This window comes from Euprymna scolopes, chromosome 5 (genome assembly GCF_053919585.1).
Source record: "Euprymna scolopes isolate OS-2025 chromosome 5, ASM5391958v1, whole genome shotgun sequence".
In the NCBI taxonomy this organism is placed as follows: Eukaryota; Metazoa; Mollusca; class Cephalopoda; order Sepiida; family Sepiolidae; genus Euprymna; species Euprymna scolopes.
In genome coordinates, this window is record NC_136486.1 from 258,514 (window position 1) to 284,294 (window position 25,781).

The 25,781-nt window shown below is 38.3% G+C and overlaps 1 long non-coding RNA gene across 1 annotated transcript in view; it reads right to left on the reverse strand.

The window, feature by feature from the left end:
• Positions 1-25,568, reverse strand: part of LOC145276678 (uncharacterized) — a 74,173-nt gene extending 48,605 nt beyond the window's left edge. The window contains exon 1 of the long non-coding RNA XR_013867984.1: positions 25,137-25,568. This is a non-coding gene — a long non-coding RNA (uncharacterized LOC145276678). The remainder of the gene's footprint in view (positions 1-25,136) is intronic.
• Positions 25,569-25,781: the final 213 nt, after the last annotated feature.

Below are 25,781 nucleotides of genomic sequence, written 5' to 3' on the forward strand. Positions count from 1 at the left end.
ACTTGATCTGATCAGGTATCGTTTACTGCTTGTAGTCAGTCACCTTACATTAGTATTGGTTGTGAACTGAAGAAAATAATAGCTTATTATTGTTTATAAACCAGAGTTCTGTTTGCTTGTGACTTTTCATTTGCAGCAAACTGACTGGACCAGCAGAGGAATCAAGAAACCCAGAGATGACACAATAGATGTTTGGATCAATAAACGAAGCTCCCAACCATGCGACAAAATGTGCCAGGACAATCATTAGGCCACCTAGTGACAGGACTCGTTCGAAAGCTACATCTCATGTTTGGTTGCCTGTGGTGGAATTAGCAATACCCAAAATGGGGGGAAATAAAGAGCTTACCTGGGATACATCTGTTCTTGTGTTGCGGGCCGAGCAGAAGAGAGTTCCAAGATGGCGTCCATGGGCTTTTATTGGCTTTGACCCCATGCAATTCTTGCAGAATCACGTGTGCTCTTGCGCGATTATGCAAATATATAATTCTTGGCTGCTATAAAGGCAGGACGCTGGGAAGCAGTGTTTTGCAGATTTTGTGTAGGTGATTCTAGCGGTTGGATTGTTCTTTGTGATGAACCACAAATATGTGAGAAGCAGGTTTTCTTCTGCCTTTTCTTTTTTTTTTGTCTCCTGCTTTCTCTACAGTCATTACAGCCAAGAAGTTCCTCTCTTCTAGAGGTGGGTGGTGCAGGACGAAACTGACTATTTCCTATCTTTGTTCCTGATTTTTGCCTACTACATTTTGCTACAAGCTACTTCAGATGGACTATGGCGAAGGTGCGGATAAGCAGTGATATCATCAAGTCATTCTCTGGCGAGGGAGATGTTGTAGCATGGCTGAAAAAGTGACTTGTCACACAACTTCAGCAAGTGGATGATATAGCAAGTCTTCTACCTTGAAGGTGATGCACTGGTCCTTTACATGGAAATGGCGGACGATCAAAAGAAGATAGACCAGATTGAGGCCCGATTAAAAGAGGCATTTACCGACGACGTGTTTGCAGCATACATAAAAATGACTATGGTCAGATGGGCTGGTGAACGTGTGGATGTTTACGTCAACAAAATCAGGCAGTTGGTTAGATTGGCTGGGTTCACAGGAGATGGTCTAGAGAGACTCATGAAATTGACTTTCGTCACTGGGTTCCCTGATGTCATCTCAATTGCTCTTTAACAGGCGCCGAACATCAAAGCCCTGACTATGGGGGAACTAATATTGAGAGTGAGAATTTTGACGACAACTGGGGAACAAAATCAGGATGTGATTGCGGTCACATACTCACCAAACAACAACAGGGACAAGAATATTCCAGTTAGTGTGATCTGTTTTAAATGCAATGTTAAAGGCCACCTTGTGAACGACTGTAAAAAAGGCGGAACACAGTGTTACCGGTGAGGTGAGAGTGGACACTGGGCTCGGAACTGCTTGGAAAATGAGCAAGGGGAGGACACATAAGCACCAGTCTTCTTCCCCACCAAAATGCGAACATGACACTTCTGGTGACAGGCATCCATGTTGATGGGACGTGATGTTTGGCGCTTATTGATACAGGATGCTCTAGGATGATTTTACATACAGACCGGTGCTGGTCTTGGAGAAAAACAAATGTGAATGTCGAAACGATTGGTGGAATATTCCATGCATGCTGTGGTGTTGGAGCGGTCTCTTTATCCGCTGATGAAGGTGTGTCTGCCAGAATCGATGTGTTGGTGATGCGTAGCAAACCGCTGGGGTTTTACTTACTTCTAGGGATCGATGCCATAAAAGCTCTGGGAGGTGTTGTTGTCGAGCTTACAGGATCAGTACGGCTGGGTGGCAGGAAAAATATTAAATGTGCAGCCATTTCTATAAATGAACCGGATTTCACTGTCACCTTTGACCATCAAAACCGAAAATGGACCACATTATGGAAGTGGTCTGAGGATCACCCCCCTGAAAGGCTGTACAATCAAGTGTCAGAATACCCAGTGCCAGCAGAAATCCGTGAATATATGCAGGAGGCCCGCACCTGGATAGATAATGGTTGGCTTGTGCCATACCCAGAGGATAAATTGGGACCCCCCCCCCAAAAGCCTAATTCCCCTGATGGCTGTGATACAGCAGAACAAAGCCAAAGTGCGCCTGGTGATGGACTACCGGGAGCTAAATCATTATGTAGACGTGTTTACAGCTAACACAGATGTTTGTGTGGCTAAGCTGCGTGAATGGAGACAAAAAGGTGCCAACATGTCTCTACTGGATCTCAGAAGAGCATACCTACAAGTACGGGTCCATGAGACATGGTGGCCATACCAAACTGTGGAAATCGAGGGGAAAAAATTCTGTCTGACTAGTTTGGGATTCGGCTTGAATGTGGCTCCCCTGATAATGAGAGCAATTATTATCCCAGGAAGATGTTGTAGGCCATGCAGCATCTGCTTAAATTGATGACATTTTTGTCAATGAACACGTGGTGCCTGTGACCCATGTAAGAGAACACCTAGCGCATTTCGGGTTTAGTGCAAGAACCCGGAGCAGTTGAAGGTGCTGGGATTGGCAGTCAGGATGGAACACAGTGAACTGCGGTGGAAGCGAGGAAAAGCAATTCCAGAGGCTCCTAGTATTGTTACGTGACGAACAATGTTCTCCCTGTGTGGTCACTTGTCGGGAACTTTCTGGTGTGCGGTTGGCTTTGTGTGTGTTTTGGCGAAATGAACAATTCACTGCCGGAACTTTTTATCGAAAGAACGTTATCACCAGTCACCGGTTGTGAGAGCCTTCATTGGGCGGGAGTACTTAAAAAAACGTAACATGCTGTCTCTGTAAATATTCTCAATAAACTTCTCTGCTTCTTTATTACTTCAGAACCTCTTTATCCATTTATTTCCCTGGTGGAATCCCTTTATTATGGCCACCTTTCTTGAATATCCCTTTATTATGGCCACTCACCGCAGGATATATAAACTGGCGACGAAGATGAGATACGAACTGTAAATTCATCTAAAAAAACACCGCAGGATATATCAACTGGCGACGAAGATGAGATACGAACTGTAAATTCATCTAAAAAAAAAAACAAAAAAAAAAAAACACGTGGTAACCGAGAAAATTCTGAAAATTGTTGTTCACAAAGTTCACTTTTAATTGAAGAAAAAGCTTCTTAGAAAGCGAAAGACTAGTGTCTGCCACAAATTTACGCAAGTAAAAAATAATTTTTATATTATTGACGAGTTAAACTCCGTTTTTCTCTTTTTAAACTCCCAAAGAGTTGACGTTATATAATGTCTGTGTGTGTGTAAATTGTGACTTTCTTCATGATTAACGGACGTGTTTTTTTATTTGGTTAATACGATAAAAAACCTACAAATGAACAATACTGAGGAATCTGTGTTTATTTAATAAAGAAAATTTTTAAAAGAAGTTTATGTGTGTCTGCTGAAGTAGACGAAAAAAGAGTCTCTTGAAATTTTCTCACGTGTTATTTTAACGGTGATTTTTTTTTCGGAACTTTCCTATGTGTTGACAATTTACTGTGAAAATAACCATCTTGTTTTTGAACAATATTGTTTTTTCTTCTCTGTGGTATACGTTAACTTTCTATTGATACATTTAAAAAGAAAATGACATTGGAACAAATAGAGACGTTGACGAAAACGTTAACTGAGAGTTTAATCGCCCAACAAAAAGCCCAAATGGATTTTCAAAAACAAATGCTAATTCAACAAGAACGTTTCGAAACTCTTGTAATACAGCAAACGATGGATAATCACTTATTTTGTGAAACGATTTTGTCAGAAAACTCTAAGGAGGGTGCATCCAGATTTTTTTTGGCTGAGGGTATAGCGAACTCGCTTTCAGAGTTTAAATATGACCCAGAAAAAGGTGACACTTTTCCAGCCTATTATCGTAGGTTTGAAACGATATTTACAAAACGATGCAAGAAGTGGTCGGATGAGGAAAAAATAACACTATTACTCCACAAAATGGGCACAGAAGAAAATACTAAATTCACGAATTTGATATTGCCTAAAAAACCGGAAGAGATCTCTTTTTCTGAAACGGTGAAAATTTTGTGTGTTATATTCGGTAAAAGAGATAGTCTTTTTCATACACGGCATAGGTGTTTAAATATGTCAAAAGACGAAACTGATGACATTGTCACATATGCGGGCAAAGTCAACGCCCAGTGTGAACTGTTTAAATTAAAGGATTTATCAGTGAACATGTTTAAGTTCTACATATTTGTCCAGGGACTGACATCACCGAAGGACAAGGATTTAAGGTCAAGGATATTATCAATCATCGAACAAGACCCGGAAATGAACTTGCAAAAAGTGACAGAAGAATGTCAAAAATTGATAAATGTAAAAAGGGACACTACGAGGATAGAGGGGAAAGTCACATCCCAAGTCCAGGTAGTAAAACAGAAGACATTTCCAAAAGACAAAGGGAAAAGTTTTGAATGTTGGAGTTGTGCGGGTCCGCACTTAAGAAAAAACTGCCCTTATAAAGACCAACGTTGTACCAAATGTGGCCGAGTGGGACACCGGGCATCCCACTGCCGAACTAAGCAAGACAAATGGAAGCCAAAAGTAAATGTAGTCTTGTCCAAAGAAGAAATAAAACAAGGAGGGAAACGGAAATTCGTTCACACACAAATAAATGGTCACTCAGTGAAGCTACTTTTAGACACAGGTAGCAACATATCAATTATCGACGAAGTGACCTGGAAGAGAATTGGTAGTCCAAAACTGAGAAAAACACAAAAAATTGCACAAGGTGTTTCCGGAAAGCGATTAAAATTCATGGGAGAATTTAATTGCAGTGTTTCTCTTGGATCAAAAACTTTTTCCTCAAACCTTTCAGTTGTTCCAGGAATGAATTCTTGCCTTTTTGGAATTGATTGGATTGTTTTGTTTGATTTATGGGAGCTACTCATAAATTCATTTTGCAATAATGTAAGAGCGTTGGAAAAGAAAAATTCCAAACAAAATGACCATTTTCTGGCAGTGTTAAAAAGTGAATTCCCCAAAGCTTTTTCAGAGGGATGAGGAGTGTGCACCAAAACTGAAGTAAATTTTGAATTAAAACAGAATGTGAAACTTGTTTTTAGACCAAAAAGAAATGTGCCTTTTTCTTCAAAAGAAGATATTGAAATTGAACTAAAAAGACTACAGAAGAATAGTGTAGTAGAAAAAGTTGACTATTCTGAGTGGGCGAGACCCACTGTGTATGTTAAAAAGAAAAATAAGAAGATTCAGGTATGTGCCGATTTTTCTACAGGCCTTAATGACTGTCTGATGGATCATAATTATCCACTTCCATCTCTGACACATTTTTACAAAGCTGAATGGAGGTAGAATTTTCTCTGAAGACATTTTTACAAAGCTGAATGGAGGTAGAATTTTCTCCAAAATCGACTTATCGGAAGCTTACTTTCAGGTAAAAGTCAGTGAAGAATGTTCTAAGTATTTGTGTATCAATACCCATCTTGGACTTTTCCGACTAAAAAGACTTCCTTTTGGATTAAAAGTGGCCCCAGCACTATTTCAGCAAATAATCGATATGATGCTTGCTGATTTAGATGTTGCAATCGCATATTTGGATGACATCCTTGTCAAAACTAAAAATGTACAGGAACATAAGGAACACATCAGAGCAGTTTTTGAAAGAATTGAGGAATTTGGTTTCAAGTTAAGTGCCGAAAAATGTGAATTCTTTTTAAAACAGATAAAATATCTTGGTCAAATTATCGACAGCCAAGGCAGAAGACCGGATCCTCAGAGAACAGAAGCAATCGAGAGGATGCCAGCACCCAATAATGTTGCCCAGTTACAATCTTTTTGGGGTTTGGCTCAATATTATGCTATTTATATTCCAAACATGCATAAGTTGAGAGCACCATTGAATGATTTGTTAAAAAAAGGACAAAAGTGGATTTGGTCAAAAGAATGCCAAAATGCGTTTGAAGATATTAAGAAATGCCTGCTATCAGATTTAGCTCTAGCACATTTTGATCCACAGAAAGAATTGATTGTTGCATCAGATGCAAGTGCTATGGAGTAGGAGCAGTTCTTCTCCATAAACTTGAAGATGGATCAACAAAGCCAATAGCCCATGCATCCAGATCACTTTTGCCGGCTGAAAGAAACTATTCTCAAATTGAAAAAGAAAGCTTGGTGATTATTTATGCCATTAAAAAATTCCATAGATTTATTCATGGAAGGATGTTTACTTTGCAAACCGACCACAAACCCTTATTGACTATTTTTGGCTCTAAAAAAAGCATACCTAAGCACACTGCGAACAGACTCCAACGATGGAGCATAATTCTACTAAATTATAACTTTAAAATGGAGTACATTTCATCCAAAAATATCGGACATGCACATGGACTGTCCAGGCTTATCCAAAAGTGTGCTGAACCTTTGGAAGACACAGTAATAGCTGCATTGAGAGAGGAAAAAGAACTCTCCGGATTACTGTGCAACACAATCAGAGAGTTACCAGTGACTCTAGACAAAATAAATAAGGCAGCAGAAAAGGATGATTATATTGTGAAAATGAAAAAGTTAGTGCAACTAAATGGAAAATCAAAGAAAGACCCTAAAATTTTAGCATTTTCCATTTGTGCTCAAACCTTGATGTACGCAGACAGAGTCGTCATACAGACTACGCTTCAGAGAAGAATTTTAAAAGAATTTCATAGTGGTCATCCAGGCATGTCGAGAATGAAAGCTTTAATGCGTGGATATACGTATTGGCCTAGGATGGACCAGGACATTGAAAAACTCGTAAGAGAGTGTCAAGGGTGTCAGCTAGCAGCAAAGGCACCACCTGTGCAGATACAACCGTGGCCAAAGACTGATACACCGTGGACTCGGTTACATATCGATTATGCAGGTCCTTTAAATGGACATTATTTCTTAGTGGTCGTCGACAGTTTCACAAAATGGCCAGAAGTGTTTAAATACAAACACCCTACTTCGATGAGTACAATAGATGCACTAAGAGTTCTCTTGAGTCGTTTTGGAGTGCCTAAAACTATTGTCAGCAACAACGGCACCCAATTTACCAGCAAAGAATTTGAAGAATTCTGCAAGGCTCTAGCCATTGAACATTTAACAACGGCAATCTACCACCCAAGGTCAAATGGCCTAGCAGAGAGGTTCGTCGATACATTCAAAAGAGCTTTGAAGAAAAACCAAGGCATGGACACTGGCGAGAAGAGTCTTGAACAATTTTTATCGGTGTACAGGATAACTCTGAACCCAAACACTGATACCGGTTCGTCACCAGCCGAACTGATGTTTGCACGGAAAATCAGATCCGTATTTGACAGAATTTTACCAAGTTCAACCAGAGTAACAACAACAAAAGAATATTTTCCAACAAGGTTTTACAAACCTGGTGACAGAATATTCTTCCTAAATTACAGGAGTGGAACAAATTTTGGGGAGGAGGGGATTATCATGAAAAGAATCGGACACATGCTATATTCTGTAAGAAGTAATAAATTCGACTGCCGCAGGCATATAAATCAGCTAAGACCTAGACACACTGATGACTACAAACAGGCAGAAGAAAATGACCTGCCCGTAGAGGTTTTGTATGATTCTTTTAATATTCCCCAACCCTTAACAGAACTTACTCCAGATTTGAGAGTTCCAGCTTCTCCACCAACTCCACCCACTTAAACAATATTGAGGAGAAAAAGTAACCAGCTGAGCCCCAAGCCAAAAAGCAAACGATATTATGCCAAATTCTCTTGGGAGAAATTGTCTTGGGGGAGGTGTTATGGTGAGATGAACAATTCACCGCTGGAACTTTTTATCGAAAGAACGTTATCACCAGTCACCGGTTGTGAGAGCCTTCCCTAGGCGGGAACACTTAAAAAAACGTAACATGCTGTCTCTGTAAATATTCTCAATAAACTTCTGTACTTCTTTATTACTTCAGAACCTCTTTATCCATTTATTTCCCTGGTGGAATACCTATCTTGAATATCCTTTTATTACGGCCACCTACCGCAGGATATATCCGTGTGGCTTGTGGAATACTCAGGAGAGTAAGTTTGGTAACAAAGGTCTGGGATTATGAAGCAAGGGACGCTATACTGCACATATGATGTTCGAGATCTTAGAATCTGTGCAGTAGAACAATCCGGCCCGGAGAAATTGGTGTGTGGAGAGCAAAGAGCTGAATGTATGAGTCGATGCTAGCTCCCTAGGTAATTGGTGCAGCCTTGGAGATGCGTGATACTGTGTTGGAAGAGGCATGTTGGCTGCAACCTGAAGATGACTCCCAACACATCAACTTAGCTGAACTGGATGCCGTATTGAAAGGCATCAATTTGGCTCTTCAATGGCAGGACAAGGTGCTACACATAAAGACAGATTCTGTCTGCATATACCATTGGGTCTCAGACATGCTAACTGGAAAGGCGCGAGTATGCTCCAAAGCAGCGAGATGCTTATTAGGAGGCGACTAAGCACTCTGAAGGAGCTCATGAAAGAGTATGGGCTGACAGTGGACGTGATGCTGGTTTCATCAAAACGAAACAGCGCTGACCGATTAACGTGAGAACCACAGTGGTGGGTTGAGGTGATGAAGAAGAAACATGGGCTTGACCCGGTGATCGGCGCGGTTCATACAGATGAGCTGGATGAGAGTCAAATCATGGCTATTCATGAAGATAGTGGACATGTGGGGATGCGACGCACTACCTACTTTTCAGGAAAACTTGTCCAACCACAAAAAAAGCAACCGTTAAAATGGTCATATGGAAATGTGAGGAAAGTCAGTTCATTGACCCAGCGCCGGTCAAGTGGGAAAAGGGAAAGCTGGAAGTGAATGAGAATTGGCAGAGAATTGGAATGGATATCACGCATTATGAAACCTTCCATTTTTTAAATCTAACAGATTGCGGTCCATCGCATTTCTCTATTTTGAGGAAATTGGTGAGGCAGGACTCGGCAAGCAGGATTCATCAGTTTTTTTAATTTATTTTTTTTATTACATTTTCACCCCAAACAAGGCACATTGCCACTTTAGTGTAGGGCGCTACTATCAAGGGCAAAAACCACTGAGGTACTATGTAGGGATTTGGCCAGCAAGATGTTGGTTCACGTTACACTTGAACTTCTGCACATCAGTACAGTTGGGGAAGCAGGGACCTGGGATGGAATTTCAAAGTCTAGTGGTTCTATGGAAGAAACTACTGGAGTAGAAAGATCTTTTACATCTAGGGATCTCTACAGTGTGGGGGTGGAATTTAGCTGCCTGTCGGGTTTGGCAAGGTTGTTCATGTTGTGGGGGCACAAGTGCTTGCAGTTCGTCAGAGCATTCACCATTAAAATACTTGTAGAACAGGCAGAGGGATGCAACATTTCGTCAATGGAACAGAGGCTGAAGCTTAGATGCCAGTTCAGGGCCTATCAAATTTGTGACTCTCTTTTGAACCTTGTCAAGGAGCGAGAGACTAGTAGCAGATGCAGCAGCCCAAATATGACAGCAATACTCCACACATGGGTGAATGGTGGCCATATAGAGGTACAGGGTATGTTCGGGTGTTAGTAGTTTTCTAGCACGGTAGAAAGAGCCCACCTTCCTTGCAGTGGCCCTGACAATGCTTTCAATGTAATTGTTCCAACTCATGTTTCCTGTGAATGTTAGGCCAAGGAGTTTGAAAGATGTACTCTCAGATAAAGAGTCGTTGGCCATTGCTATAGGTGGTAGAGAAGGTTTTTTGTAATTATTGAATGAGACTAGTTTAGTCTTAACGGCATTGAATGTGACCATCCATGTTTGTCCTCATTCCACTACAGATTGGAGGTCATCCTCTAGTGTTTCTGCCATTTCTTTAGATATGTGTTCATTTGTTTTCCCCTCATGCCTGTTATAGAGTGTGGTGTCATCAGCATATATACCCATCTCAGAGGCAATTTTGTCAGGGAGGTCATTTATGAATATCAGGAACAATAGAGGTCAAAGGATAGACCCTTGGGGCACTCACGCATTTATATCATATTGTTTAGATGTATGACCGTCGAGGACAACCTGGATTTTTCTCTTATCTAAGAAGGATTTAATTATGTTAAGTATTCTACCAGTGATACCGTATGATCTAATTTTCCTGAGGAGACCCTCATGCCATACCCTGTCAAAAGCCTTAGATATGTCTTGAGCTACTGCTCTGCCCTCCCCCGCTTTGTCCAGTGAATGGTACATATGTTCAGAGATTAGTTAGGATGTCTGCTGTGGAACGGTCTTGTCTAAATCCATATTGTTGGTCAGTCAGAAGTTTAGCATCTGTAAGGTGATGGACTAGAGCATGGTTAATTAAGATCTCAAATATTTTGTCAAAAAGTGGGAGGATGCTAATGGGACAATAATTTAATGGGTCAGTTCTTTTGCCAGAATTCTTGAATACTGGTACCACAGATGCAGTTTTCCAACAGCCCGAAAGCAAGATTCATTAAGGCATTTGTTGTAGCGTTTGAAGAGAACTGGAGCTACTTCGGCTGACCACTTTTTTAATAGCACAGCTGAGATGAGATCGGGTCCACATGCTTTTGAAGTGTCAAGGTTTTCTATGATAGCATGCACCTGAGCAGGGGTGATTTTCAGATCGTCTAGCGTGGCGTCTGTCCGCATAGGAAAGTCAGGTAGGGGGTGGTTGGAGGGTCCATTGTGGAGTTTGAGGCAAACCGACTGGCAAGCATGTTAGTCTTTTCGGTTGCTGAGCAAACAACCTCGTGATTGTTGGTTAGTAGGGGAATTGTTGATTGCCCATTATTTACTACACTGTTGTAGATTTTCCAGAAGTCATGAGTTCCTAGTTTTTGTGCTTCGATAGGTTTTTTAGTGGTTTCCGTAAATTCTCTCTTAGCTGTCGTTATTTCTTTCTTAACGTTATTTCTAGCTTCTATATACTTCTGTCTGTTTGAACTGGACTTATGTCGGTGAAATCTGTGGTATGTATGCTGCCTTTAAGCAATGGCAGTTGCGCAAATCGAAGTAAACCTCTGATAAGATCTCTGATGGCTTCCCAGTCAGCCTTTTTATAATATCTCGTTGTTTTGAGCACTGGCTCTTCAGTTTTGGCTGTAGAGTTTAGGGCGATTTCAACCATTATCACTGCATGATCAGCGTTCCCAAGTAGGCTGTCAGCATTCGTTATACAATCATCGGGAACTGTGGTCAAAAACAGATCTAGAAGTGAGGCGTGTTGTTCTTCCTGGTCAGGGAAACGGGTTAGAAACGTAACCATTTGTGATAGGGAGTGAGATATAGAGAAGCTATGAGTTGTGCTGCCCGCTGCATCTGTGTAAGTAGAAAATCCAAGCCAGTTTTTGTGGTGGACATTAAAGTCACCAAATACATGTACTTGTGCGCTAGTGTCAGGGGAGAGTGCTGTGTCTATGCTGTCAGAGACTTTGTTTATTATGGTGCAGTCCTGGGTCGAGGGAGAGCAGTAGAGAAAATAAAAGTATCTAATGTTGTGTTGCATGTTTTGTCTAAAGCACACAAAGACTTAATCATCCGATTCTAGGTTTGTTTCTCTAGTCAAGGAAAGGGTATTACAAATGTAAACTCCAAGTCTGTGCATGTGTCTGTCAGAGTCCTTACGGCAGTGGGAGATATCCAGGCATGTTAAAGTGGTTAGAGGGGATGGAGGAGTGTAGGTTAGTCTCACTTAGTGCTAAGATATCCGGGTTATTTGTTAGGAGAAATGCTTCAACATCAGCTAAATTAGTTCTAAGCCCACAGACATTTGTGAATGCAAGCCTCAAGGGAGGAGGCAAGTTGGATTTGTTTGACCCTAAGCCTGGTTTAAGCTTATTTTGGAGGCAGTGTTCCTTAAACATTGCTCGCTGCCTGAAATCCTTTTTGACAATGATATGGCTTTCTGTAGCAATGTGTTCCAAGCATTTGCACATAAATGGGGAGTTCACTTGCGATTCCGTTATGCATACGCTCCAGCCGGGAATGGCATAGCGGAGCGATGTAACCCTACAGTGAAACGAATAGTGGCTAGAATGCGCTGTCCCATACAAGAGGCTGCCTACTGGTATAACATCATACCCAGAGACAGCGTATCTCCCTTCACTATGCCTGGCAACAGGATTTATCAATACGAAATTTGAGTAAAGGAAACCAATCTCGCAACTGCATCCCCAGGTCCCAAGAACAGCTCTTACCAGAGATTGCATGTGGGTCAAAAGACTGCAAAATCAATGTACCACGAGGTTCGGCAAAGGTGAGGTGACCAAGGTAATCAGCCCTCAATCGATTTTGGTGGACGGCGTGCCTCGCGACGTGAAGGATCTATGCCCTTGCCATTATGTTGTTACATCAGAGGAAGAGGAAGACTCAGACAGTACAATGTCTTCTAAAAGGACAGAAAGTATAATGCAGGACAACGGAGAAGATTTTTAGCCATATAATGCACATACTGAAGAAGCGGAAGAAGGACCACCTCTCTTGCCTTTACGAAGGAGTACCTGACAAAGACGGATACTGCCCCCCTGCCCTGATTGTGAAGCACTGTCTATGGAACCAGGAGAGGGGATAATGAAACAGACTGGTGGCAATAACGGTGGTAATGGGGAAGTACTGGCCCCGATCTTCGAAGAAGTACCTGACAAAGACAACTGCCCTCCTGCCCTGTTTGTGATCATGAGATCAGGGGGACCGAACTGGTAGGAAAGTAAAAGAAATATGAATAGTAAAATTAGTAAGCAGCCAAATGAATGCTAGATTTAGCAAGTTGGAAGTGGTAATCAAACATGGCTCATAACAAATAGTTATAAATGTTAAATAAAATCAGACTTCAATCAGTTAAGCATGTTAGGACCAAGCTGGACTTGGTTTCACTTCAATTATGAACTGTGGGAATACATTATTTTTAAAAGAGATGGTGCTTATAATAAAAGTAGAGTTCAGCCTGCAATGGACACAGTAAAGCTTAATTGAGTATGACACTAATTTCAAAATTCCTTACATGATACAAGTTAAAACTAGTAAAATGAAATTAATTCATTGTAATTTGTACTTCATATTGAAGAAGGGCCAGGGTTTAAATTGCATGTAAACATTATTTATTTTTACATTCCATAAAACTGGAGTATTATAAGTTGAGCATTACAAAATGATAAAACCTTAAAAAATGACAAAACATAACAATGGCAGCAAATTTTTTGAAAACTAGCCAAATTGAATGTTAAAAATATGGGATAACAAGTCAGTACAAATATAATAATACCTTGTTTAAGTTTGGATTCAATAATTAGTCACGTGAAATATAAAAGTAAAATCTTTCCTTTGGCTTGAAATACAAGTGACCCCAAAAAACAGGCCCCAACTCTAATTAGGCCCCGTTTCTTAGTGTTTTGTCTGAATGAAATGAAACTTTGGTTACATTCAAAACATCACATCAAAACACTAGGGTCTTTGGTCTTTTTTTCTCTGTTCTCCAGCATATGTCCTAGATGCCCTCCATTTAGCTGTTGTTTTTTTTGGGTCACCCTGTATTATTAAAAAGAAATATATAGGCGAGTATATCCAAAAAAATTCTGCACATTTAAGCAGACAACACCTAAAACAATTAACTTTCAGTATCTATGGACGGCCATAAGTGACAAATTTTCCTTGTTCATAAAAATTTATTAATTTTCAATATCCTAATAAATGACAGATTTAAATTTAAATTATTTCTACTAAATTCCTTTCCTTTTTTTTTTAAATTCAATTTTCACCCCAAACAAGGCACAGTGCCACTTTAAAGTAGGGGGCTGCTAACTGGGACTTAAGTTGCAGGGATATTATGAAAGGAGGTGGGCAGCAAGATGTCTATTCACATTACACTTGAACTTCTGCATGTCAGTACAGTTGGAAAAGTATCCCGGAAGGGAATTCCAAAGTCTAGCACTTCTGGGGAAGAAACTATAAGAATAGAAGACTTTCTTACACCTAGAAATCTCTACTGTGTAAGAGTGGGATTTAGCTGCTTGTCGAGTTTGTTGGGTTTATTTACGTTGAGAAGGTACAAGTGCTTGTAGTTTGTCAGAGCATTCATCATTAAAATACTTGTAGAACAGGCAGAAAGATGCAACATCTTGTCGATGGGACAGGCTGAAGCTTAGATGACAGTTCAGGATCTATCAGGTTGGTGACTCTCTTTTGAACCAATCAATGGACCATTCCTCTAGTGTTTCTGCCATTTCCTTAGATATGTGTTCATTAGTTTTCCCCTCATGCCTGTTATAGAGCATGGTGCTTATCAGCAACTATACCCATTTCAGAGACAATTTTATCAGGGTGGTCATTTATGAATATTAGGAATAATAAAGGTCCAAGGACAGACCCTTGAGGTACTCTGGCATTTATATCATATTGTTTAGATGCTTGTCCGTCGATGACAACCTGTATTCTTCTTTTACTTAAGAAGGATTTAATTACATTATGTATTCTTCCAGTGATACCATATGATCTAATTTTCCTGAGAAGAGCTTCATGTCATACCCTGTCAAAAGCTTTAGATATATCTAGGGCTACCGTTCTACACTCCACTGCTTTATCCAGCAACGGTATATATGTTCAGAGACTACAATTAGGATATCTGCTGTGGAATAAATCCATATTAATCATTGGTCAGAAGTTTAGCAGCTGTAAGATGATGAACTAATTTGATTAATCATGGATTTAAATATTTTGGCAAAAAGCGAGAGGAGGCTAATGGGGCAATAATTTAATGAGTCAGTTCTTTCGCTAGAATTCTTGAAAACTGGCATCACAGAAGCAGTTTTCCAGCAGTCAGGAATGCAAGATTCGCTAAGGCTAAATCTGACCCCCAAGATCGCCATGGGCATGGAATATGTGCCTACATTAAGGATGGCTTCCCGTGTGGCAGGGATATCTCTAGAGAAGATCCTAATTTACCCTATATGTGCTTCAGGGTTTCACTTGCTAACACCACTGCATTTATATTTGCCCCCTATCGGCCCCACAACAGCGGAGTTACTATCTTTAAGAGCATATCTAAGAAAATAGACCACATACTGTCTACACATCCCTGGGCTAACATCCACATTTGTGGTGACTTCAACATCCATAACGTGGAATGGCTGACCCATTCAAAGAAGACAGACGATGAGGGGAGGTTTTGTCATGATTTTGCCATTGCTTATGACCTCACTCAGATTGTTCGCGAACCCACCCGTGTGCCCGATACACCCGGTCAATATGCAAGCCTCCTAGACCTTTTTCTCTCAACTTCCGTTGAGCTATGTTCATGTTCCGTTCATTCTCCTCTAGGATCCTCCAATCACTCCATCGTATCAGTTAAGATAAAAATGAAATGTAAGAAGTCCCCAGATGTACCCCTCCACTGTACTGTATACCGATACTCTATGGCTGACTGGGATAGCTTCCGTACATTCATATCTGATTTACCTCTGCACTCCATGTTTAAAAAGGAAGTGTCCTCTATAGAATCAGATCTGACCGAATGGTTAATTGTAGGCATAGACCAATTCATACCATCTAAAAAATTCTAACAAAAACCTAACAGCCAGCCATGGTTCTCCCCAGAATGTGCTGCTGCTATCGTGCACAGAAATCACTTTTTCCATAGCTACCAACGTAATAGATGCACTGAGACTAAAGCTGCTTTCAGGACTGCCAGCAACCACTGTAAAAGAGTAATAAAAAATGCAAGAGAGCTATATGCCCAGTCTATTAAATCCAAGGTAGCTGATCAGCGGCTTGGTTCCCACCAGTTTTGGCAAATAACAAATAGGATCCTGAACAGAAGTGTGTTCTATCTCAACCATTATCAATGGACCAGAGGTCATCTCATCAGCGTCAGACAAGGCCAAACTATTTGCAAAGAACTTTGCAGCTAATTCTACCCTATGTGACGAAGGCCATCAACTCCCCATATTTCCTCCTATAACACAGAACAAGCTAGGTAACATACAAATATCCGTGCATGAGGTCGCCAAGCTAATCAAGAATCTAGATTCTAGTAAAGCAACTGGCCCTGATGGCATCCCAATTATAGTGTTAAAAAAGCTTCAACTAGAACTCGCTCCCATACTTACGAAACTATTTAAGCGCTGCCTTAAGGAGAAGTGCTTTCTGACTCCCTGGAAGACCTCATCAGTTTGTCCTGTATTTAAGAATTCAAGTGATAAGTCATTTCCCTCTCAGTACAGACCAATAGGTCTCCTGTGTGTTATGAGTAAGTTGCTGGAATCCATATTAAATAGAGAAATAGTCAACCACCTCAGCAGGAATAACCTTCTTAGTGACACACAATATGGTTTCCGCTCTGCAAGATCTACCGCAGATGTGCTGACGGTTATATCTCACAGGATTAGTGAATCTCTTGACAAAGGCTTCCTTTTTAGGGCAATTGCTCTTGACATATCAAAGGCCTTCGACAAGGTATGGCATAAGGGTCTACTTCACAAAATTTCCAGCTACGGTATAACTGGAAATGTTTTCTCAATCATTAAATCATTTCTCTCCGATAGGCTCATAAGAGTAGTGGTAGATGGACATAAATTGGAGGCCTGCAATATAAATGCTACAGTCCCTCAGGGGTCAATCCTGGGCCCAACTCTCTTCCTGATCTACATCAATAACCTCCCTAAACACATACTTAAATCATTCGTTGACATCTATGCTGATGACACGACCATCTACAGCAACACATCAAAGGCTGTAAATGACAAAGTTCTCCCTGATTCTCTCTCCTCTGATCTCGAGCACGTGGTTCAGTGGGGGAAGATGTGGCTGGTTACCTTTACTGCATCCAAAACTAAACTCCTATCCTTACATCATCAACGCTCTGATCCCCATCTGGCATCAATTGGGATGGACGGCTCTTGTCTGGGTGAAGCCCCATGTTTTGACAAGCTTCTTTGTTTGACCTTTACTCCTGATCTGAAATGGAACACGTACATCAAGTCTGTTGCCAAGGTCGCTGGAAAGATGGTGGGATCCTTCTACCGCTCCAGAAGATATCTCACTAATGATGCAATTCTCTATCTATATAAAAGCCAAGTACGTCCAAGGATGAAATACTGTTGCCATATCTGGACAGGAGCGGCTAAAAACAGCCTATCCTGCCTTGACAGAGTACAAAATAGACTTTGTGGCTTAGTGGAGGATGCCCTTTTCTCTACCCTGCAACCTCTCTCCCACAGAAGAGACGTTGCGAGCATATCCTTATTTTGTCGTTATTTCCATGGCAGGTGCTCGTCTGAACTCCAATCTCTGGTCCCCCCTTGCCAATCTTTCACAAAAAACACCCGTCTAGCTGTATCCACTGTGAAAAATCTCCCCCACTATATCTGTGCCTAAATCAAAACGTGGATTCCATGAACAAAGCTTCTTTCTTAGAACTGCACGCCTGTGGAACTCTGTTCCGTCTGCCTGCTTCCCACCGGACTACAACTTGGATGTCTTCAAGTCCAATGTTAACAAATTCCTAATGAACCGCCCCCTTAAGTAAACACTTCATCAAATCTCCACACTAACGTAATGTACTTGCAATAATCTTTATCCCCGAGTGGCTTCCGGGCCTTGATAAGTGGTGATCACTGTGTAAAAAAAAAAAAAAAAAAAATTTCGTTGTAAAGTTGTGAGAGAACTGGTGCAACCTCAGCGGAGCATTTTTTAATAGTACAGCCGGGATGAGATCAGGTCCACATGCTTTCGAGGTGTCGAGGTTATTTATGATACAATGCATTCTAGAAGGAAATATTAATTTTTAATTTCTAAAACCAAGCATTATTTAAATGTTAACTAAATCCTTAAATTAACTTTATTGGAAACTTATTTTCAATTCAAAATTTTTGTATGAAATTATAAACTAAAAGTCACTTTTTATTTGATATTAACAGATTGTAAAATTAGCTGTGCACAAAGAAATTTAATTAGCTCTGAACTCATAATTGTTTCAGTTATTTGGTTTAGAGACTATATTTTTGTTCTAGCAATAAAAAAAAACAAGTAATATAGGTTATGCGATGATTTTTATTACTGAGATGAGAAGATTAATAAATTTGTCTTCCACAGAAAACATTATTAATGTTCGCTTTCTAAATACATCTTTTTATTTGCTCATTGACGAAAAATAGCATAGATTAAAAAAAAAAAATTTTTTTAATTATCAGGTTGACAAAAAAGTTATTGCGTTTTTTAACATTTAAATTTAGATAAATACATATCGGTTCAAATATTAATTTATTTATTGAAATAAGCACCATAAGAATCAACATATTTTTGCCAACGCAAAACGAGTGTATTTGTGCTAGTAACGTAAAAATCTTGCCCTCTAGTGGCAATGAAGCTTTTGATATTGCTTAAGATTTTTAAGCATTTCTCACACAAAGTTGTTGCTTGAAAAAGTAGTAGTCAGTACGTGAGACATCTGAAGAGTATGGCAGATGAGGCAGAGTTTTGTAGCCCAATTCATTCAACTTTTGCAGGGTTGGTTTAGCCATGTGCAGCTAGCATTGCCATGGAAGAGAATTAGGCTTTTTCTGTTAACTACTGCTGGGTGTTGTTGTCGAAGTTTCTGATACATTTCATCTATTTGTTGACAGTATTCTCTGTTGTAATTGAATGCTTGCATTCAAAAACTATAATGGATGAGATTAATTGCAGATCACCAAACAGTCAGCATGACCTTTTTTTTGGTGCAACTCTGACTTCAGGAAGTATTGTGGAGCTCTGTTGGCTACTGAGCTAAGCATCATTGGTTGTTATAAAGAACCCACTTTTCATCACAAATCACAACCCAGACAAGAAAAAGCATCATTCTTGTTGCGTGAAAGGGAAGATGACATTTCATAACAGTGTTCATTTTGGTTGTCTTTCAATTCGCGAGGCACCCATTTATCAAGTTATTTGTCTTTCCAATCTCTCTCAAGTGGTTGGAATTTGTTGTATATGTTATATCCAATTCAGAAGTAAGTTCTCAAACAGTTGAGAGTGGATTGGCTTCGACTTAGGTACTTAATAATTGATCGTTGTCAACATCCTATAGCTGACCACTATGCTAATTTCTTAAACCACCATTGTGTTGTGCATTCAGTAGTGATACCTAGGCTAAACACTTCATCGATATCGTAAGCTGTTTCAGCGGCTTATCAGCCTAGCTTGAATCGAAATAAGAGCATCATGCAAATTTGCTTTTTTTTCCACCTTGTCTTCAACCTTCTAAAAAGAAGATGTAACTGTTTTAAAATGATTGGAATTTAAATGTAAAATAAAGTGGTGCATGTTACCGTGCTATTTTTTAAATAGTATTTTAAAGTTAAATTCAAGTTTTACGATATCTTTTTGTTTATTAAATTGTTAGGAGAAAATACAGAATAGTTACAATACATACGCCAGCCTGGTAACATAAGTGCATAAGTACCAATAAAGTGATTTTTAATATGGTATTCAGCAAAATCCATAACAAGCGGCACTTGAATGAATGGTTTATTTTATTGACACTACACTGTAATCACATGATTAAAATTTTAGCAGACAAAAATTTAGGATACAAAACAGTCACGAGTTCCCGTTTTTTTTTTATTATTCATCACCTTTTTTGGGTGAAGAAAGGAAAGATTTAATTTAATTCTGTAACTTGTTTAAATGCAGATTTAGAAGAAATTACATTAATTTGTTATAAAAAAAAGAAAAGGAAAAAAAATGCTCTTAGATCATATTTTATTGTCATAATTCTTTTATAAAAAAATTTAAAAACTTGTCATTATGATAATTTTTAATTATCACTCATGTGGATTAAAAGTAATGCTTAATTTTGAAAATTAAAGTTTGAAGATTAAGTTAATTCGTTAGTAATTAATACTGCTTTTAATATTGATTTAAATAAAAAAAAAATCGTTCGAATCTATAGTCATTGTAAGTTTAAAACCCAATCGAGTTGCATTGTAAAAAAGACATTTTTTTTCTCTTCACTGATATTGATAAGGATTAATGTCAGGATTGTAGTTTAGGTGGCGATTAAACTGTTGTTGTATTTTTTTTCTTTTTTTTTGGGGGTCTTTTTGCCATAAGACACGAGATGACAAGGAAAAATAGAAATTGCATTTAGAAGAGTTATTTCCCTTGCCCCGTTAGTATATCGCTTGTATTTCCTCTTCCCTACACCATCTAGCATGATGGAGCGGGGAGGGTTAGTGGCTGGCAGGATATTTTTGTTTGTCTTGTGCAAAGGTCCCCCGCTTCTCCTTATTTTTACAGTTTCTACTGGCGCGGTGGAATTTAAATAATCTCTATATAAATAAAATGAACTCATTTTTTCCCGTCGGATTTTGACATTAATAGGATTAAAAATCAAGATATTTCATGCAAATATAATATGCACAAACGGCAGAACAATATCTGAGGTGTGTTATAGGCTTATTATTTCTCAAATTCCTCGATAATCTTAAATTTCTATACTTTTTCTGCTGAGAAGTCACGGCCAAAATCGGTTAAGATCAATGGAAGTGGTAAAATATTTTCTCTCTAATAAATTCCTCCTCCCCCTGCCACCACTTAACACTGTTTGGGGATCGTTCACAAGGAACAGTTGAGAAGAGAACACCGGTTTGGCTTCGTAGTTCTTTCATGTGAAGTTATTTAAAATCACTAAACTAAGCTGCAGTGCTCTGTGGCGCAGTGGTTAGCATGCTGGACAATTCACATTATATTTTCACGTTCGCGCCGACCTACCGTAGTCGTTTTTTTTTTTCCTAAACAACTGGAATGGACTTTTCTTGGTGGCCGAACTGTTAACGTTGCAGATGTTTTTTTTTTGTTTTTTTTTCACACTTTATTTTCCTACTTTTACTCATGACTCCGGGTTTGATCCTTCCTACTTACCAACCATAACATTTTTTTAAACTCCCCCCCCCCCCCGTCCCGGAAACAAGCACTCGGGCAACGCCGGGTACCCCCGCTAGTAGCAAATAAAATATATATCGGCTTTTCTTGACGTTAAAAGTTTTTTGGGTTTTTTTCGCACATCTGAATTGGCTGGGAGGGCGTTGCTCAATTGGTAATAATTCCCTGGTCTGTTTTAAAAACATGTTTCCTGATTTTCTCCCACTCGTTATTTCCATTTTTCTAACAACATGGCTGTGAAAGAAATATCTGCCAAAGTCTCATATCACCAGGATGTTGCAGTGGAGAAGATGGCCGAGGGAGTATTGGCCAATTTGAGTTGTTTGGAGATTGAAACTTGGATTTTGGATTTAAATGATCTGATCGATGGGCTAATATTAAAATCACCCACTGAAGAGAGACAAAATATGCCGTGCATCGGCGCAGTTTATATCTAATATGAGAAATAAATTAAGCAAATTAAGTTTTGACTTGAGCCCTGAAAATTATGATCAAGTATTGTTGTGTTTAAAGGAGAAATTCCTTAATCCTACCTTGATTAAAAATATAATTTTTGAGGAAATTATTCCTCAGTCTGAAATATTACTTCATTAACAGACCTTAGAGCTATGCTTGAACGAGTCAAACTAGACAAGCTCGATGAATAAGTTGTTAGAAAATTCTACATCAGGAGCTATAATAGCACATATTTTGTTTGCGAAATTCTCAAACAGTGTACATAGAGAACTAATGAATGTTTTCCTTCGCTTTCCTCTATAATATCACATAGCATCGACATTTAGGACATTTTAATAGTAGCTCCATTAGGCACCACAAGGCAGGAAAATAGCCCACCTAAAATAACAGCTTCTTCATTAGAAGCTAGATCCAATATGGTGACCAAATCTTTTTCCAAATCCTTTAATACTAAGAAGGGTGTGAATACCTTCAAAACAGTTGTTAATAATAACGAAATAATAAAATTTGCAAATTATGCAAGGGTACAGACCACTCTGTTAAGGACTGTCCCAAATATTTGAATTTGGATGCTAAATATCAAAGGGCCAAGGAATTAAAATTATGCATCAGGTGTCTCGGAAGCACTCTGAAATTAAATGCAAGGGCATTAAGGGTTTCCTTTATCCTTGCGCTGTTTGTGGACTAAAGAACCACTATTCTATTATGTGTTTTAATAGTCCAAAATTCTTTGAGGGACATACCTCTTTAACGAGAGAGGGAAATTGTATTTTTCATGTAATTAAAATCTTGATGAGGTTTAGGGGCCATCCTGTCTATTTCTACTGTCTATTAGATATGGGCAGTCAGAGGTCATTCTTTTCTCAAGCAGTCTTAAACCTATTAAGTCCTGAAAAGAAAATAATGTCAACAACGATTGAGATACCAGTAAACACTCTTATTGGGTGTAATTCTTTGAAACTCCGGGAAGTTGAAGTCTCCCTTAAATTGGGATATCATAAACCCTTTCTATTTTCTACTTTATTTGCAAACGACCCAAAGTTGAAATTTCATGTGATTAGGTTTAACGAGATCACGTCAAAATTAACTAATGAGGGATTTTGTCTTTGTCCAGGATACTCCAAATTAAATGGTTCTGTTATATATGTAATAATAGGTCTGGATCTAATTCAACAGATAAATAACCTCCTTTTAACAAAATGTTTAGGAGATACAGCTTAGAAGATTTCCAAGTATGTAACTCCTTTTATTGAAGGGTCAAAATTTTTAATTTTAATAAAAAATGTTAAGGAAGAATTACCGGCCTTTGCTAAGGTGGTAAATGCTCAACCTACATGCAATTCTTATTTTATTGATAGCATGCTGAATCCTGCTATTATACATTACATTCCTTAAATTTTGCAGACCCTAATTCCTGTCAATATCCAGGTTCTTTTCCTTGTGTCTGATGCACAAGTAGCCCTATATCTAAATGGGAAGGGCTCAAAAAAAATTTTTTGTGGAAAACCGTATATCAGATATAAATAAATCTTTGGAGGAGATTAACCTCAAATTTTGTGTGCTCCCTAAATTCAAATATGTGGCTTTGCCAGATAATCAACAGATCTTTTAACTAGAGGCATTACTACCTCTAAGTTTGCACAAGTGTTCTATTTCTGAGCATATGGACCAGATTGGCTTAACCAAGATAGTATCAACTGGCCCATCTCTCCTTTAATGGCAACAACAGGAAAATAATTTCCTACATGTTCTTGGATGACGTTAATTCGGATGAGAACACCTTTTCTTTAAAAATATTAGATTTTTCTACATTATCTACAGCGATTAATGTCTTAGAAAAGGTATTTATATTCAGTGATAAGTTACGATACTGAAGTACTGACAATTATAAAAGAGTTAAATTGATGCTTTTTTTCTCGCATGCAGAGCGAAACTTTTCCCTTTGAATTGGATTATCTAAGACAACCTTTGAATAAGGTTGCCCCTCCAAGGATTATTGCCCTTGGCTTATTCCTAGATAAGGATGGTCTGATGTGGACCAGAGGACACATTCAGAACTCCGAAGTTCTCCCCTTCAATGTGAAATTTCCGTTTCCATTAGGAAAGAATCACCACATGACCAAGCAGGTCATTAATGAAGCACATTTGATTTACTGCCATTTGGGGATAAATTCAAACTTTAGCAAGTATAGATTATCTGATTTTTAGATCCCTCAGGAGAGACAAGCAGTGAAAACATTTCTCTGCAGTTATATTATATGCAAGAGAATCAATTCTCTACCTTGCAAGGCCCCATCTGGGTCTCAGCTATCCTCATAGGGTACATTTTGTCCATCCTTAAAATAGGTGGGTGTGGATTTTACTGCACGTTTTTTTTTATTTAGTCCAATAACTGAGACGTAAAAGTGTACATTCTATTATTTAGATGTATAAGCTTTTTTGTTAACCTTTATTAGGTCTACCAATTATTACGGTGTACCTACTTGTGTATTCCGATAATGCCAAATCATTCTTAGCGTCAGGTATAATATTATCAGACATATTTGTCTCCGACAACTTTAAAAAACAGTTTAAGTTTACTTCGCTTAATCACCTTACAATTTCACTTTATTCAGCTTGGCAAGGGTGGGGGCATGGGAAAAGCTGATTAAAACTGTTAAGCAGTGTTTGGCAAAACTGTTGGGTAGGAAGAAGGTTGACTATTTTGAATTCCTTGCAGCCCTGTTAGATGTACAAAAGGCTAAAAAAATCCAAATTATACATCGGGGTATGAAGTTGACTTCCTTTTTTTTTTCTTAAACGAAGAAAAAAAAAAAGGAAGTCAACTTTATACCCGATGTATAATTTGGATTTTTTGAAAATAATAAACGCGGGTTTTCCTATATATTTTTATGCTTATTTGTTAGGTAAATGTCTCAACATTCTTGTAAAAATAAACTTTATTCAATTTTATTCTTTAGAAAAAATAATTCATGAGTACGCCAAACACAATTTTATCAAACAAAGTCTCTTTCGTTTAAGAAAAGAAAAAAAAAGGATGTCAACTTCATACCCAATGTATAATTTGGATTTTTAAAAATAATAAACGCAGTTTTTCCTACATATTTTTATACTTATTTGCTGGGTAAATGTCTGAACATTCTTGTAAAAATTAACTTTATTCAATTTTATTCTTTTAAAAAAATAATTCATGAGTACGCCAAACAGAGATTTATCACAAAAATTAGTTTTGTTTTAAAATCGAAATCATTGACTTCAACTCCGTTGTTGGATATTAAAAATAATAAACGCGGTTTTTAATATATAATTCCATGTTTATTCGCGAGATAAATGTGTAAAAATAAGTTGTTTTGTTTGTTTTTTGTTTTTGTTTTTAATGTAGAAAGTTGTTTTATGAAGAATGAAATTTGTCCCGTGGCGTATTTTTAGGTGAGCTGGCGTCCCAAAAAAGAATCACCCCGCTTTTTCTAACCTAAATAAGGGCGAGACAACACAAATTGAAGTTGAGAGGGAAAATATCAGCTTTATGTTCTATACAGTTCGTATTAAAATCGCTAAAAATTGTAAATTTTGATTTTTTTTTTTTAGTTAAAAAAAAAAAAAAAAAAAAAAACTACTTGACGATTTACGTAAATTTTGGAATATGACATCTTCATTCTTAAAGAGTACAGACTTTTCTGCATTTTCTTTATTTTTAGTTGCCGCCGTAAATTTCAATTTGAATAAGCACAAAAAAAACAAAAAAAAAGAAACAAAAAAAAACAAAAAAAAACTTACCTTTCATTCCAGAAAATTCATTCCAAAAAGAAAAAAAATTAAAAACGGAGTAATTGTTTTTTCTTTTGTCTTTCAAACAGAAAATATGTCGGTTTGTTGGATTTGTTTTGTCACAATTTCAGTTTTGTGCGCCGAATTATATAGTTTAAAGAATTTTAAAAATGTTAATTAAAAATAAAACGATGTAAACGGGAAATTGTCTCAAGAAATCATGTCAACTGAAAAATTCAAAATAATCGAAAGATTCTCATGAACCGGTGTAAAATATTATTACGGCCTTTGTGTCAAAAACTCCTTTAAATTATCTGCTCCTATCCAATTGACTCTTCTCAAGGACAGAGTTAGGTACAAAGTGGATTTTTAAATTGGGAAAGTCGCAAAGTCACTAAATCGCGTTATGGCTTTAGGCGCTTATGTAAACGGATTATTAAATCTAAGGGAGATAACTAGCATAGACATAGCAAAAATAAGCATATTTTGAAAGATGAAATCTATTGAAATATATATTTTTAGTGTTAAAAAGTGAAACACCAATCTGAAAATGAACCCTAAACTGAACGCGCACTTTCTCCATTATTCTAGAAAACGGTATACTCGTTTGTGGTTTTTGTTTCGGCTCACGGCATTTCCCTTTTTACATCAATA